Source organism: Hibiscus syriacus, unplaced genomic scaffold (assembly GCF_006381635.1).
Source record: "Hibiscus syriacus cultivar Baekdansim isolate YM2019G1 unplaced genomic scaffold, ASM638163v2 tig00110015_pilon, whole genome shotgun sequence".
NCBI classification, from domain to species: Eukaryota; Viridiplantae; Streptophyta; class Magnoliopsida; order Malvales; family Malvaceae; genus Hibiscus; species Hibiscus syriacus.
In genome coordinates, this window is record NW_024062564.1 from 1,694,152 (window position 1) to 1,709,759 (window position 15,608).

Genomic DNA, 15,608 nt, shown 5'->3' on the forward strand with positions numbered 1-15,608 from the left:
AAAATACTCTATAATTGGAGGATTGTTTATATACTTTACCCATTATTAAAATATGAATGAAAAAATAATTGAATGATAAAACATCATAATTCAGGAAATGATCACATGCGACAACCTTAATATACACCTAAAAATACATTATCGGTTTTGTTATTATTTAAATAACAAAACTGATAAAAAATTAACGAAAACATTATTATTTTTATTGATTTTATTATTTTTTCTACCGGTCTTATTATTGTTGGACACTTACTAAAAATGTTAAAAATTTTAAAATTTTAAATAAAAACAATAATATTTTATATAAATTTTTTTTATCAATTTTTATTTTAAATAATAATAAAACTGACAAAACTTCATTGTATATCAAGGGGCTCCTTATACTCACCATAATTCACATGAATTTTTTTAAAAACTTTGAGAGAGAAATTATAACCTTAAAGTATGGTGACTGAATCTAACTGCTCCTGGAAATAAATCATCAGGTAGCGTAGCCCAAACTGATTTGACAACCCCTCCTCTGTAACGCCGCCACCAGATTCTTCACTTTCCGAGTAAAGAAGAAAGGAAAATGACGGAGCCTGTGATAAGAAAGAAGTCAGGAATGGCGAGTGTAAAGGACATGCCAATCTTCCATGTTGGTCCTCCTCCGGGTGGGTTCGCCCCTGCAGATACGCCCGTCGGATACCCAACAAGGGCCCCAGTGCTATGGCTATCTTTCTAGCTGCTTTTGGTGCTTTCTCCTATGGGATGTACCAGGGTCGGCCAAGGGAACAAGATCCGCAGGTACTTGTTTTTCTTCTATCCGGATTTTCTTATCTGGGTTGTTTTTTTTCAATCTGGCTCATGGTATTTGTTTACATTTAAACTGTTGTTTTCATTTCGTTGCTTGGGATCATTGCTTGATCTTGTATGGTAATATTCTTTTGCTTTACCTCTTCTATTAGAAAGCTTTTGATGGAATGAAAACATTTTTAGCTTTCGATGGAGCTTGGAGTTAGATCTTGCTCTGTTGTTTTACATATATATGGGTCTTTATCTGAGGTTGTTTGTTCAAATTAGCCTGGGAAATGTGGTGGATTCTACTGATTATTAGTATCATATTTCGTTCATATTTGCTAGTTCTTTCATGCTATGACTGGCTGGCATTATTTTGTCATGTCATATTGAAAACAGTGGCAGTAACTATTGTGTCCGTATTGAAATTTTGTTTGTAAAAAAAATTTATGTATTTGATATACATGTGTTTATTTTAAAAAATATTTTTAGATCTGTCAAATATTTTATAGAGAAAATAACCCCAGTGACCAAAAATCCCATATAATATACGATTTTAACCAACTTTTTCCGGATTTGCCAAAATGACCAACAAAATCGCAATGCGATCGCTAATTCGCAACGCGATCTCCATTATCGCAAATTCGCGTTGCATTTTCGCAATGCGATAGTTGAAAATCGCATTGTGATGGTCTACAGTATCGTTGCGATTTTCCCAATTCGCAATGCGAATAAGTAAATCGCAACGCGAATTGGAAAAATCGCAATGCGAATAAGTAAATCGCAACGCGAATTGGGAAAATCGCAATGCGATACTGACTATCGCAATGCGATAATAAAAAATCGCAACGAGATACTTACTTCGCAACGCGATACTGACTTTCGCAACGCGATAATACATAATCGCAATGCGATTTTCAAAGCGCCATTAGTATCCTGGCCAAGTATTTTATTTTTAAATTCCAAACATGAATATTAATATATTGGAACACTGAACTGTCCACAGTATATCCCGTAATCGCAACTCATAACCTACAACCTAAAATCACAACTCAGTCCCATCTCCATCTCTCACTCTCTCACCCATCTCCGACGAAATCCGTCCCCATCTCCGGCGAAATCCGTCTATCTAAATCTCTGAGAGTCACACTCACAATCAGAAATGGAAAATCAACCAAATCAACCAACGAGGGTTAGTTTTTTTAATTATTTTCTTTTTGAAATTTTTGCATTATTATTAGGTTTTTCATATTGAAATTGATGATAATTTTACTGGTAATTTCAATAATAGATTAACCATTTCACTTAGATTGCTTATTAAATCAACCAATAATCGCAACGCGAAATGCAAATCGCAACGCGATTTTAGTTTCGCGTTGCGATAGTCATTTTCGTGTTGCGATTTTCATTTTCAGAAATTATTCTGCTTTTGCAAATTGAAACTTGAATGAATTGCATTACTTCAACCAAAAAACAAAGACAAATACGAAATTCACAGTGTTGCATATTTAAGTTTGAAGAATAAACTACTACTATTTATGTTTATTATTGTTTTTGGTATATCTTCACAGTGTAGTTTTTGGTATATCTAATTTAGTATGTTTATTGTTTTTGTAGAACTTTTATTCGGCTCAATTTACCTTGAGAAATAAAGTCAGCCTGGCCAAAACAATTGCGTCGAAGCTTTCACCTGCACAAAGAAAAATGTTTGAGGATACATGCTTCGGGCCATGGCTGAAAGTACAACATCCCGGTGGAGATGCGATGTTGACACACCTGTTTCTTCAAACCATGACTAGCGATCTACCAGAGACTATACAACGTCGTGATGAAGAGATATGGTTTGATTTTCCACCGGCGTATACGTGTTTTGGGCGGGACGAGTTTTGTTTAATCACCGGTCTACGCTTCGGACACGATGATGTAGGTCGGTACACTAGACACATTACCCGCCCATCATGGTTATCCCGGGTTTTTCCTGAGCTGGAGAGGCCGAGTCTACACGTAGAAAACCTGACAAGATTTTTGAATAATAAAGATGGTTTTACTCGGATGGATGACGTCGACGTTGTCCGAGTATGCCTTCTAATTCTTTTACATGCCGACTTTTTAGGCAGAGAGGCCAGACAACCTATTCCAAATGATCTAATCAAATTGGTAGAAGACCTAAATGCGTGGAACATGTTTCCGTGAGGCTCGTATTTATGGAAAGCTACATGGAATAAGTTATCGTCTGCCTTGGATGATCGAAAAATTTTGCATGGCGATGGTTCCAAATACACTTTGACAGGCTTTATTTGAACCTTTAAGGTAAGAATTTTGATATGATGTTTTCAAAATTATAAGTAATTATTTAACAATTACTAATGTTTGTTATTATATTGTTTGTAGATTTAAATATTTGAGGCCTTTCCCGCCATGAAGACATATGCAATAAAAACTTCAAATGATATTCCCAGGACTATTTCCTAGAAGAGGAAACGGACCTTGCAATGGGAAGATTTACTACGGTATACGACAATAAATAATGTAAGTTAACATAAATACTACCATATGTTTATAAACAAGTTATTACTAGTACACGTTTAACTTTGTTTGAGCTTTTATATTGTTAGGAGGCCAACACTCCTCTACAGAGGCTGACACCCACGGAAGCTGAGCTTGCCACTGATTGGTGGCAAGCTAGTAAGCGTTTTTTTGATGGAACGGTTGATGAGCAGCCTCCACTTCGGGAGCCATCACCTCGCCCAGAGCTATCACCTCACCCAGAGCCATCATCTGATCGACCCGGCTATACACCTCCACAACGACAGCCATCACCTATTCTGTCACATCATCAAGCCTCTTCTCCACCATCACCGCAAGATAGGCGACCGGCAAAGATGCCACGACGTTTATCTCCCTGTTCTCCACCTCCACCTCAACGGGATGAGTTAGGGGAGTTACGTGATGAGGTCAATGTCTTGCGTGAGGAGGTCGGTACTTTACGCAAAGACGATGGTGCATGACGTGTTGAGGTGTCTACATTACGCGGTGAGGTAGCCGCTCTACGTGAGATGGTAGCATCGTTGCAGAATGAGGTTCATACTCTACGCAACGAGGTAAGTTTAAGATTTTTCATACTCGTAATTCATTCGGTTGCTGCCAATACTGCTAAACTGTTGTTGTTAGTATTTGTTTTTGGTTTTGTTTTTGTCTTTTGGTTGAAGTAATGCAATCCATTCAAGTTTCAATTTGCAGAAGAAGAATAGTTTACTTTCGCAACACGAAAATGACTATCGCAACGCGGAAATGGCTATCGCAATGCGAAATGAAAATCGCAACGACAAAATCGCAACGCGAAATGAAATCGCAACGACAAAATCGCAACGCGAAATGAAAATCGCAATGCGATTTGTGTTTCGCGTTGCGATTTTGTCGTTGCGATTTCATTTCGCGTTGCGATTTTGTCGTTGCGATTTTCATTTCGCATTGCGATAGCCATTTCCGCGTTGCGATAGTCATTTCGCGTTGCGATTTTAAGTTTCGTGTTGCGAAAGTAAACTATCTTCTTCTGGAATGTTTATATATGTTGTCATTTTAAATGTTTATATAAGTGCTTACTTCTGGAATGTTATCTGAGCATTTTGTGAACTATGATATAATAATGATTTGGGTGAATACAATGCTAGTTTGAAACATATTTGTCTTTGTTTAATATCATGTCTGTTTATTTACTGATTTATGTATTAATTTTTTTTAGCGGCCCGATAAGGTGGATGCTTTACGTCGGGTTTTCCTTGCACGACGGAGTTCACGCATCAGACGGCGTGGACGTGCTATTACGTCTCCGTTCACCCCAATGGTGCGAAGACTCCGCAAGAAGAAGTCCGACTCACCGGTCATCCCTCAAGAGTCCCCTCCAATCGTTCAAGAGGCACCTATTCTCCCTTAAGATTCTCCCCCACCGTTCAAGATGCCACTGTCATCGTTGAAGAGGTCCCTCCCACCATTCCAGAGCCCGATTCACATGGGGTAATATATCGAAGTATTGAGAAACCCCCACCGGTTCCGGACATGATGGATGAGAGTTGGCTCTCGTATGAGTTACCGGCTAGTACCCTTCCGGTATCTGAAGTGGAGAGGAGACAACTACCAGAAACAATTGTGGATAATACCCTTTGGGCTAAGACCGCAGTTGATTTTTATCTACATGAGCGGAGCCAAGGGTGTTACACTGACCTCAGCAAACTCAACGATGAAATGTTTTTGTTGCTTGATCGGTCTTGGTGGGGTGTGCTATTAGGGGTTGAAGACAGTGGCTATTTGGATGGGGAGGTAAGACTATATTTGTCTTATATATGATTTTGATTAATTTGTTTAAAAATTAATGTAATTCACTAATATATGTATTTTTTTGTAAAACAGCATATCGATGCGTGGGTGTCACGTCTACTAATAATAAGGAAGCTTAGGAAAAATAAAAAAAATTCGCTATATACAATTATGCCGACGGCTTTTCACGCAGTTCACTTGAAGAATCAACGAGATGAATCATTTTTGTTGGGCAATGGACAAACTAAACTTTATCCTGCATGGTGGGAGGTCGATAAGGTTAGTATTTATTTTTTAAATTTTTTAAAGGTGTTCTAAATAAGTGCGCAAATAAATGAATTATTACTTATGATCGCAGGTGTTTATCCCTGTTTTGGAACGTCGTCACTGGCTTCTCGTCCAACTTCAGCTCCCATCCCTGAAGATAATAGTGTATGACAGCATGATCAATTACATATCACTGTCTGATTTGAGAAATATTTTCAAGGGATGGAACTCTCATTTGGCTAAATTCTTGTATGGGATTAAGTATTGGAGTCATTCTGGACACAAGAAGCCAAAGAAGTTCAATGTCACAGTTGTCAGAGACGAAAACGCGCCACAGCAATCGCCGGGAGCCAGAGGGGATTGTGGTCCTCTCGTATGCCTTTGCTTGGCGCGTTTGACGACGAGAAGCACAAAGTTTTTACCTCCCACCGATAGAGATAGAGCTGCAGTAGGCTTGTGGTTTCGGCATTATATGGCTAGAGCAATATATTCGAGACGCTGCCTACCTGCATCCGCGTTATGAAAGTGTTCATTGTTAATTGGTAAGTCAAATGCAAGTTTTGTTAATATATATACTCCTTTTGATTTGAAAATGTTTGGTTAAGTACCTAGAATTCAATAATTTGCTGTTTGTAGGTTTTAGATGTGTAGGAAGTCTTGTTTGAGCAAATGTTTGGTTTCTGCAGGTTAATCCTTAAGTGAGCTGCGTGAAATGGATGTACGGGGTCACAAAGTTGTTGATTCATTGATTCAATAATTGATAGAAATAAGAATTATTATTATTTTTTTATTGTTTAATTGATTTGTAAAAGATGATTTGTAAATCTTGATTTGTTTAATTGATGTGTACATAATTTGTGTTGAAATGTAATAGTTGATTTGTTGATTTTTAATCTGTTTCATGTTGAAGGCAAAACAGACTATCGCAATGCGAAATGGTTATCGCCACGAGAAAATCGCAATGCGAAATGAAAATCGCAATGCGAAATGAAAATCGCAATGCGAAATGTAAATCGTAACGAGAAAATCGCAATGCGATTTTCATTTCGCATTGCGATTTTCTCGTTGCGATAACCATTTTCGCGTTGCAATAGCCATTTTCGCGTTGCGATAGTCAAATGAATGTCTAATAAGTGATGACAACTGAACAGATCATAGCAATGTTCAAACTCAAGTTACTAATACATCCTAACTGAAAATGTTAAAAGTGCACACATAAAATACACATAATGCAAGTTTTGTTAACATATATACTCCTTTTGGTTTGAAAATATTTGGTTAAGTACCTAGAATTCAATAATAATTGTTAAAAGTTTATGCATGTTAATCCTCGTTGCCTTTTTCATTTCGCATTGCGATTCTATCGTTGCGATTTGCATTTCGCATTGCGATGGTCAAATGATTGCCTTTCGCAACGCGATTCTGACTTTCGCAACGAGATAATACAGAATCGCAATGCGAGTTTCAAAGTTCGCAACAGGTTTTAGTTTCGCAAGCCAAATTTTTAGTGTATATATATATACGCAGCAGCAACAACTCATAACCTAAATCCCTAAATCGCAACTCATTCCATCTCCATCTATCACTCTCTCTGGCGACATTCGTTCCAATATCCAACGACATCCTTCCCCATCCGGCAACAGGTCTTAGTTTCGCATCTCGTTTGTTTAGTTACAACCATGAAATCATCTAATGTTGATCATGTTTGGATAGATTTGTGTTTTGGAGGGTCATGGGAGAATGTTCATGGTGTTTTACAATATATGCCTTTACCAATGAATCTTCAACTAAAACTGTCATTAAAGAAGTTAACTTATGAAACCCTAATGTTACGTGTTTCAAAGAAATTGAATTTAGAGCCCCTAAGTGGATTTAGGCTATCTTATCAGAGAAATGGTAAAGTTTATTTGTTAACCGACAATGAAGATGTTGAACAATTCATTGCTTACATTAATGTTTCAAGTGATGATGTTACATTGTATGTTGTTGAACCTAGAAGTAGTATTGTTGGGTCAGTAGCGGGTAGTAATCAACTAAGTGGGTCAAAAAACCCACAGCCTTTCTCTAATCCAAATCTAAATCAACTTTCAGCACCAAATTCCGGTTTTCGTATTGACCAATTAGACGATGATGAGCCAAGAGAAAAAATTGTGAGTACTAGTCAGTATTCGAAATTTGATCTTGGTCAATACCCGGACTTTGATATTGGTCAATACACGGATTTTGATGATGTTTCAGAAGAAGAAACAGACCCTGCGTGTAATGATTTTGATATTGGTTAATACCCGAATTTTGATGATGAAACACCCGTTGCCGAGGAAGATGTTGTTGATGATAATGAGGAGGAAGTTACGACTGTGAATGAACATGTTGAACATCCATTCTGTAATTCATATAATCCTGAAGAAGAAAAAAGAAGAAGAAAAAGTCCCCGAAGAAAAGAAAATGCCACGGGAGTATAACTGGAATATGCCAGAATTACTTCAGTTACCGGAAGAAGAGTTGGCAAAGAAAGCAGTTGATTGTTACACAAAAGTTATTCGTATCAAGAAAGATGATTGTTTTGATACAAAGGAAGACTTGAAGATAGCTTTGTATACGAAATGTGTGGAAGATGGCTATCAACTAAAAGTTAACAAATCAAGCAAAGATCGTTTCGAAACAAGGTGTACGATTGACAAAAACTGTACGTGGCGTATGATTGCAAAGAGGCTAGGCTAACTTTATTCCTTAATGTCAATGAAGCCGAAAAAAATTTCTACAAAAAAACAATAAACATACCAAGTTAGATATACCAAAAATTACACTGTCAAGATATACCAAAAACAAAATAATAAACATAAATAGTAGTTTATTCTTTGAAACTAAAATTTGCAACACTGTTTTTGTCTTTTGGTTGAAATGAAAATCGCAACGAGATAATGAGAATCGCAACGCGGAAATGACTATCGCAACGCGAAATGACTATCGCGACCAGACAATCGCAACGCGAAATGAAAATCGCAACCGTGAAATAAAAATCGCAACGCGAAATGAAAATCGCAACGCGAAATGAAAATCGCAATGCTATTTTGGTTTCGCGTTGCGATTTTTATTTCGCGTTGCGATAGTTATTTCCGTGTTGCGATTTTATTCTCGAAACTATTCTTCTTCTGCATTACTTCAACCAAAAGACAAAGCAAAGACAAATACAACTTCACAGGCTAAACAGTTTTGCAGTATTGGCAGCAATCGAATGAATTTAATAAGAAATCTAAGTGAAATGGTTAATCTATTATTGAAATTACCAGTAAACTTATCATCAATCTCAATATGAAAAACCTAAAATAATGCAAAAATTTCAAAATAAAAATAAAAAAACTAACTCTCGGAGGTTGATTTTCCATTTCTGAATGATTGTAAGGGATTTTTGACTGTGAATGGTTGTGAGGGATTTCGCCGGCGATGGGGACGGAAATCTTCGGAGATGGGGACGGATTTCGCCGTAGAGAGTGAGAGATGGAGATGGGACTGAGTGTTGTATTTTTGGGTTTGAGGTTATGAGTTGCGTTACTGTGGACGGTTCATTTTTCGATTTATTAAGAAAAAATTCGTGTTTGGAATTTGAAAAAAAAAATACGCGTTAATACGAATGGCGCTATGTAAATCGCGTTGCGAAAGTCAGTATCTCGTTGCGATTTTGTATTATCGCATTGCGATAGTAAGTATCGCATTGCGATTTTCCCAATTCGCGTTGCGATTTACTTATTCGCATTGCGATTTTCCCAATTCGCGTTGCGATTTATTTATTCGCATTGCGAATTGGAAAAATCGCAACGATACTGTAGACCATCGCAACGCGATTTTCAACTATCGCATTGCGAAAATGCAACGCGAATTTGCGATAATGGAGATCGTGTTGCGAATTAGCGATCGCATTGCGATTTTGTTGGTCATTTTGGCAAATCCGAAAAAAGTTAGTTAAAATCGTATATTATATGGAATTTTTGGTCACTGAGGCTATTTTATAAGCCTGCCTATATATGAGTTTAGGAATTGCAGCAGTCTGCTTATGTACTGATTTTAGTAATTCGTTGGTTTTTCCCAAGGCAAAACAATTAGTTCAGGATTCCTGGTTCTTTCAAATGGCTTTTAGCATGTAACCTATGAAGAAGCTGGTACAAAGGAAAAAGGCAAGACAAAGTTTTGACACATTTCCTGACAATGATATTATTTGTTCCGAATATGTGAACCATGGATGATAATTTCATGAGCCGCAGCCTATGTTCTAATTTAGTAATTTAAAGACCTTGCCTATGTTTTTAGGCTAACGTACATAAATGGCCCCAATAAGGTTGTATTTTATTGAGTTTCTTGACTACTAAAAGATATAAAATGATCATGTGTTATAGGATATTGTTTTATTAAGTTCTCTGATTACTAAAAGTTATAAAGTGATCACCTCAACTATTCATATGTTCCAAATCTTGTTCTTTTCAGTTATAAAATTTACAGTCGTCTGAGTTGGACGTTATCCTATTAACAAGAGGCGAAACGTAGCTAGGACTTGTGAGGGCCATGGCCCCCTCAAAAGTTGAAAAATTATAATTTAGACATTTAAATTTTTTTAAAAAGTTTAATTTGGCCCCCACAAAATTTTTAAAATTTTATATTAAAGATTTATATTTTAATGTTCTTAATTGAACCCCTCTCATAATTTGAAAAAAATCTCATCTCTCAAATTTTCAAAAATTTTAACTAGTCCCAATTTTAAAAAAATATATATATAATTGAACCCTTCAATTTTTTTGAAAATTTTATTTTAAACCTCTATTTTTTTAAAGTTTTAAGTTGACCCCTCAAACTCTATCACCAAGTTCCGCCACAGCTATTAACTGATATATGATAATATTTAATCTTAGAACCGTTCGAGTTGTATTTTATGGATCGACTCTCTGTTTACATTATGTCATTGATCTAATGCTTGAAAACATCATATCATCGAGCCAGTGCTTGAAAGCAACGACAGTGACAATAGACATCATTAAAATGATTTTATCATATTTCAGTTATTATATTAACGTTCAACTCAGATGACTATTATTTTTCTAATGGAAAATGACGAGTTTGAAACATATGAATAGTTGGGTGATCATTTTTTGTAATTTTTAATAGTTGGGAGACTCAACAAAATGATGTCCTATAATTCGGGGGATAATTTTGTAACTTTTAATAGTCGGGAGACTCAACAAAACAACACCCTATGATCGGGTGGCCATTTATGTACTTTACCTATTTTTTTATAATGTATACCCTGTACAACTATTCTAGTTCCATTTTCTTATCCATGATTTAGTTTTTACCATAGAAACTAACTTGAATACATATGCTAGATGCAAATTGATATTTTTCATTCTAGAACAAAGGCCTGAAATATTTACATCTTGTAGAGCACTGAAGGAAGAAAAGTATGCTGCGCGTAGAGCAATATTACCTGTGCTTCAAGCTGAAGAAGATGAAAGGTATTTAACAATCCAGACCACTTCAATGTACATAGCTAAACTGCATTGATCATTTTCATGTTTGTTTGTTTGCTTGCTTGCATCATTTAGATTTGTCAAAGAGTGGAAGAAGTATCTCGAGTACGAGGCTGAAGTGATGAAGGATGTCCCCGGTTGGAAAGTAGGCGAAAATGTATACAATTCTGGGAGATGGATGCCCCCTGCAACTGGTGAGCTCCGTCCCGAGGTTTGGTGATACCTTTTTTTTTATCAATTCATTGTCCACAGCTGGGCTGTTTTCTGTTGATGGAAGGTTGGTCTACAATTCTGGGAGATGGATTTCATATTTGTGAAAGTTGTCCGACATTTCCTGTAGCTATAACCATTTTTCAATTAGTTTCAACTTTTCTTGTAGCTATTATTAAGTCGTCCGATAAATGACATAAAACATTCGAGTTTAGTTATAACTACTAATAAAAGTTATTTAACATTTGTTGCAGTAATGAAAATTGTTAAAAATGTATAAACTTTTCGGTGATTGATTTTTTTTTGTAATTAGGACAGACATTATAAGTTATCCAATAACTAACATAAAAGTGTTAAGATTAGGTGTTGAACTTAAAAAGAAAAAATCTTTAAGAATATTATCCAGCACTTATGGCAACTATTAAAATATCACAACAACTATCGTTTTCAATGCAAACCTAACTTTTTTACAGCTTTGTCAACATTTTTAATTGTCTAGCCCACTACCTGCTCAATTAATTATTATTTCTCATATTAATTTGTTTCATGTGGTTATAAAATAATACTTATTCAGATTATTTTAACGATCAACTCAAACCCAGATATTTAAAGAAACAACAGTGTCTTTCACAAAAGAAATGCACATTCAACTAAAGAAGTTCGTGGTCCTAATTACAAGAAGCTTTCTACTTTTAGGTTTAGCAGCCTTTCTTGAAACAAATAGGCCACCCTTTTGAAAATGCAACTAGGAATAAATTCCACTACCCTTGCAAAATGTATTCAAAGTATATTTAAAATTTGTGTTAAAGTAATATTAAAACCATTTTATTCTAATTTGCTAAAATACATCGTAGTTAAAAAGTATCTAATTATTTAATAATATATGATATTATTCAATTAATTAACAAAATTGTTAATATTTTAAATAATCCTATTAAAAGTTATTAGAAATTATTATCAAAATTAATTTTTAAATATTAATCAAATAATTTTATAGAAATTTTATTTATTCATGCAATGAAAAATGAAAAGAAAATTCAAATAATATATATTATTTTAAAATTAATATGATCTAAAATGTTAAAATTTTATTCGATCAAGAAATATATAAAAGTATATTCTTATCAAATTTATAATAATCCGATTCAATATATTGGTCGATTGTAGATTAGGTATTGTAGACCGTAGAAGGCCATTATGAGAGTAGTCCTCATAACCCAATTTACTCTAATTCATAATATCATAATTGGAATTCAATGCAACAAGTGTTGGTATAAGTAATTGAAATTCATGAATTTTAGTTTGTAAAGTCAAGTTCAAATCATACCATTATCATTTTTTTTTGTAGGTAATCTATAAATTTCTATGTAAATCTCAATTAGGTCTTAGGTATACATTGACCTTGTACTGGAGGAGTCACCCGACCTAATTTTTTTTGTACAAAAAAATAAAATAAAATTTATTACCTTACTTAAAAGATCTAATACATCTAGATCAAATAGTTGTTAGTTCATTCTTATCATTCTTAATAAATAATAGATGATTATTAATAATATCTTAATTAACTAAAAATATTTATAAATTAAAGGCTTTAATATTTTTCAAAAAAAATAATTATCTCAAATAATAAACAACTCCTCTGGCAAGCACGCTACAGATTTAACAGCTTTCCTAAAAAGAAGAGCCAACCTTTTTTGAAAAAGCAATTGGGAATAAATTTTCACTGCCTTTGCAAATTGCAATCGAAATTAATTTAGGGTTAAAGTAATATTAAAATATTTAATTGATTAATTAACTTTTTAATTTCTAAAATACAAGGATTAATTTAAAGTAGTAGTTCTTAATTAATTAATATTGAAATTATAAAAAAAGTAAAGGAAGGAAGTAGACGAGAAGGTAAGGATCCACTATTTGCTTAGAAAACACCATTGTGAGAAAATTTTGTCGCATTTTTGTGTATGCCGACTTTTATCTTCTTCTTTTAATCTGATTTTTATTTTTATATAATTATTTATCTGATTTATTAATTAATTAATTTGGATCATATATTGCAAAGATAAGGATTATTTTTCTAATTTAATTTACTTCATTTATAAACATGAAAATTCAAATCTTTAACATTGCTTAGGAGATCTGATGCTCATCTCAAATTTTAATCCTTAATTTAAGTAAATTTTGATTTTTTTTTTAAATTCTTCTATAAATTTTCAGTTAGTAAATTTAAATTATTTGATTGTTTATTTCTTTAAATCTATTTAAATAAAATTTTCAGTTTTGTTTAAGCTTAATTTTTAATAAAAAAGTTTAATTTTAATAATTTAGATATTAAAAGTAAATTAATAAATTGATGTATATATATCTTATCAATTTTAAAAATAAATAAATTAATATCTTTCAACAAAAATTCAGAATCATCTTTCAATTTTAAAAATATTTTGAAAAACTTCCATAAAATTTATAAAAAAAAAAATCATTATATATCATCCACGATAAATGATTCGATAAATGATTTTTCACCAAGTAAGAGAAATCACTCTAAAAAATTCTCTCTCTCTAAAGGGGACGACATGTTATCTCTCTAGAGAATGACCTCTAAAAACCATTAGTTTTTCATTAACTAGAAGTCCCGAATCGATCATTTTGCTTATCAGAGCCTTTAGAGAACCTGACCCCTCGACAAAAAGTTTTGAATCAACCACAACACATAGATAAGACCTCTGGACTCATATGATATACCATAATAAAATTCAAGATTGAACCAACAGATGTACTCAGTATTCGGATCTACGCTTAGTCAAGTAGAAGGAAGACACCTTTTGTAACTATCCTTCTTCTTTTACTCGTGACTGACCTTTTTATAATATAAAAATATCAATCAATAAACGTTCATCCATTGATCATAATTTTTATTTAAATTAAAATATATAAATTATTTATAATTGACAAAACTCATTTATTTCCAATAACAAATTTAAATGTAGGTGGGTTCAAATAGAAATCAGTGGTCACACCCTCAAGAGTTTGAAATGGAATTAGTCTCCAAACCCATCAAGCAAGCAATCCAGATTTGTCACAACTTTTATATTTTGAAATGGAATTTTAACTAATGTACTTTTATATTTTGAAGATTTAACTATGAATTTATGATCCATGTAATTAATAAATTTATTAAATTTTTAATTTTGTATCAGATACATGTTTTTATTTCGTTTATCTAATTTAATCATTTTAAGCCAACATGTATTATGTAATTAATAAATGTATAATTTAATCATAGTATAAAAATTAATAAACGTACAAAATTATTAAATCGTCTCAATAATTGAGAAAAAATAATAAAATATATTATTTTTAAAAAGTTTAAAACCTGAGTAATTAGGTGTATAAAATATATATAATAAAGAATTACAGCTCATAGGGTTTTGAACCGTGACGGAACATTTTAGTCTTTCGGTGATATGTTCCACCTGGATAATGGACGATTTGAACACATTAGTTGAGAAGTAGGTAATGACAAAATAACATGACCATGTGGAGAATTTTGGACCTCTTAACTACTTCCCAATAAAATAAAGGATAAAGTACGTATTTACTTATTCTTTTAGATTTATATGATATAATAATTTAGTTTGAATTTTTGTCATTTATCATTGAGAAAAATAAAATTATTGATGTGATAGTTTTTTTTTAACAAAAATTGAATACTATATTATGAATTAAAATTTTCTAAAACCTTAAACCAAAATGGATTCAGTTGAAAGTGTGAGTGAATTTTTAGTTTAACTTATTCTATATTTAAAAGTTAATTCAAACTAAACTATGCCGTTTTAATATGTTGTAAAATCCAATCCCTCGTCATAATTGAAAGCCATTATTGTTGTCAAATTTAGGATTGGTATCACCAAGTGGACAAGTGCAAAAGGAAAATATCTTGGATTTCCTGATCATTGCGCCACGCGCTCCACGGCTTCTTCCCCTTTTAATGTCCTGCAAAATACACACGCTTATTTCCATGTCCAAAATTTTTTCCCAGTCTTTATTAGCTACATATGTTGTTTATTAAATTATTTATGAAAATAATATTAGAGTATTCATGTTGTTTGTTTCAATCATGATAATAAAATTTTTAGAATATGAAATTTTGTTGTTAAATTATAACATCAACTTCAAATCAGTATAGATTTGGAAAAAAATCTAATTTTATCGGATATTCTATATTTAAAAGAATACACATATCCCATGAAAGATAAAATTATGAAAATTTGTAAGAATTCTCTCACTGTGGTGAAAGAACATAGAGAGAATGTCAGATTTTATGTTTATATAGTTCAATAATTTTAGACAATGTATTTATTATTTCCTCATTTGTGTCAAATGAGGACATTACTGATAAAAATGTATTATCTATATCAAATAGAAGAGGATTTCCGGTTAAAAATAATAATTTATGTGTATAACAATTTTGAGAAGCATGACATAATTATTTTCCATGAGTGTAACGAATTTTAGAGGAAAACAAAGATT

At 33.1% G+C, this 15,608-nt stretch overlaps 1 pseudogene; it reads left to right on the forward strand.

The window, feature by feature from the left end:
- The first annotated feature begins 556 nt into the window (after positions 1–556).
- Positions 557–11,156, forward strand: LOC120212733 (annotated as a pseudogene).
- The last annotated feature ends 4,452 nt before the right edge of the window (positions 11,157–15,608 follow it).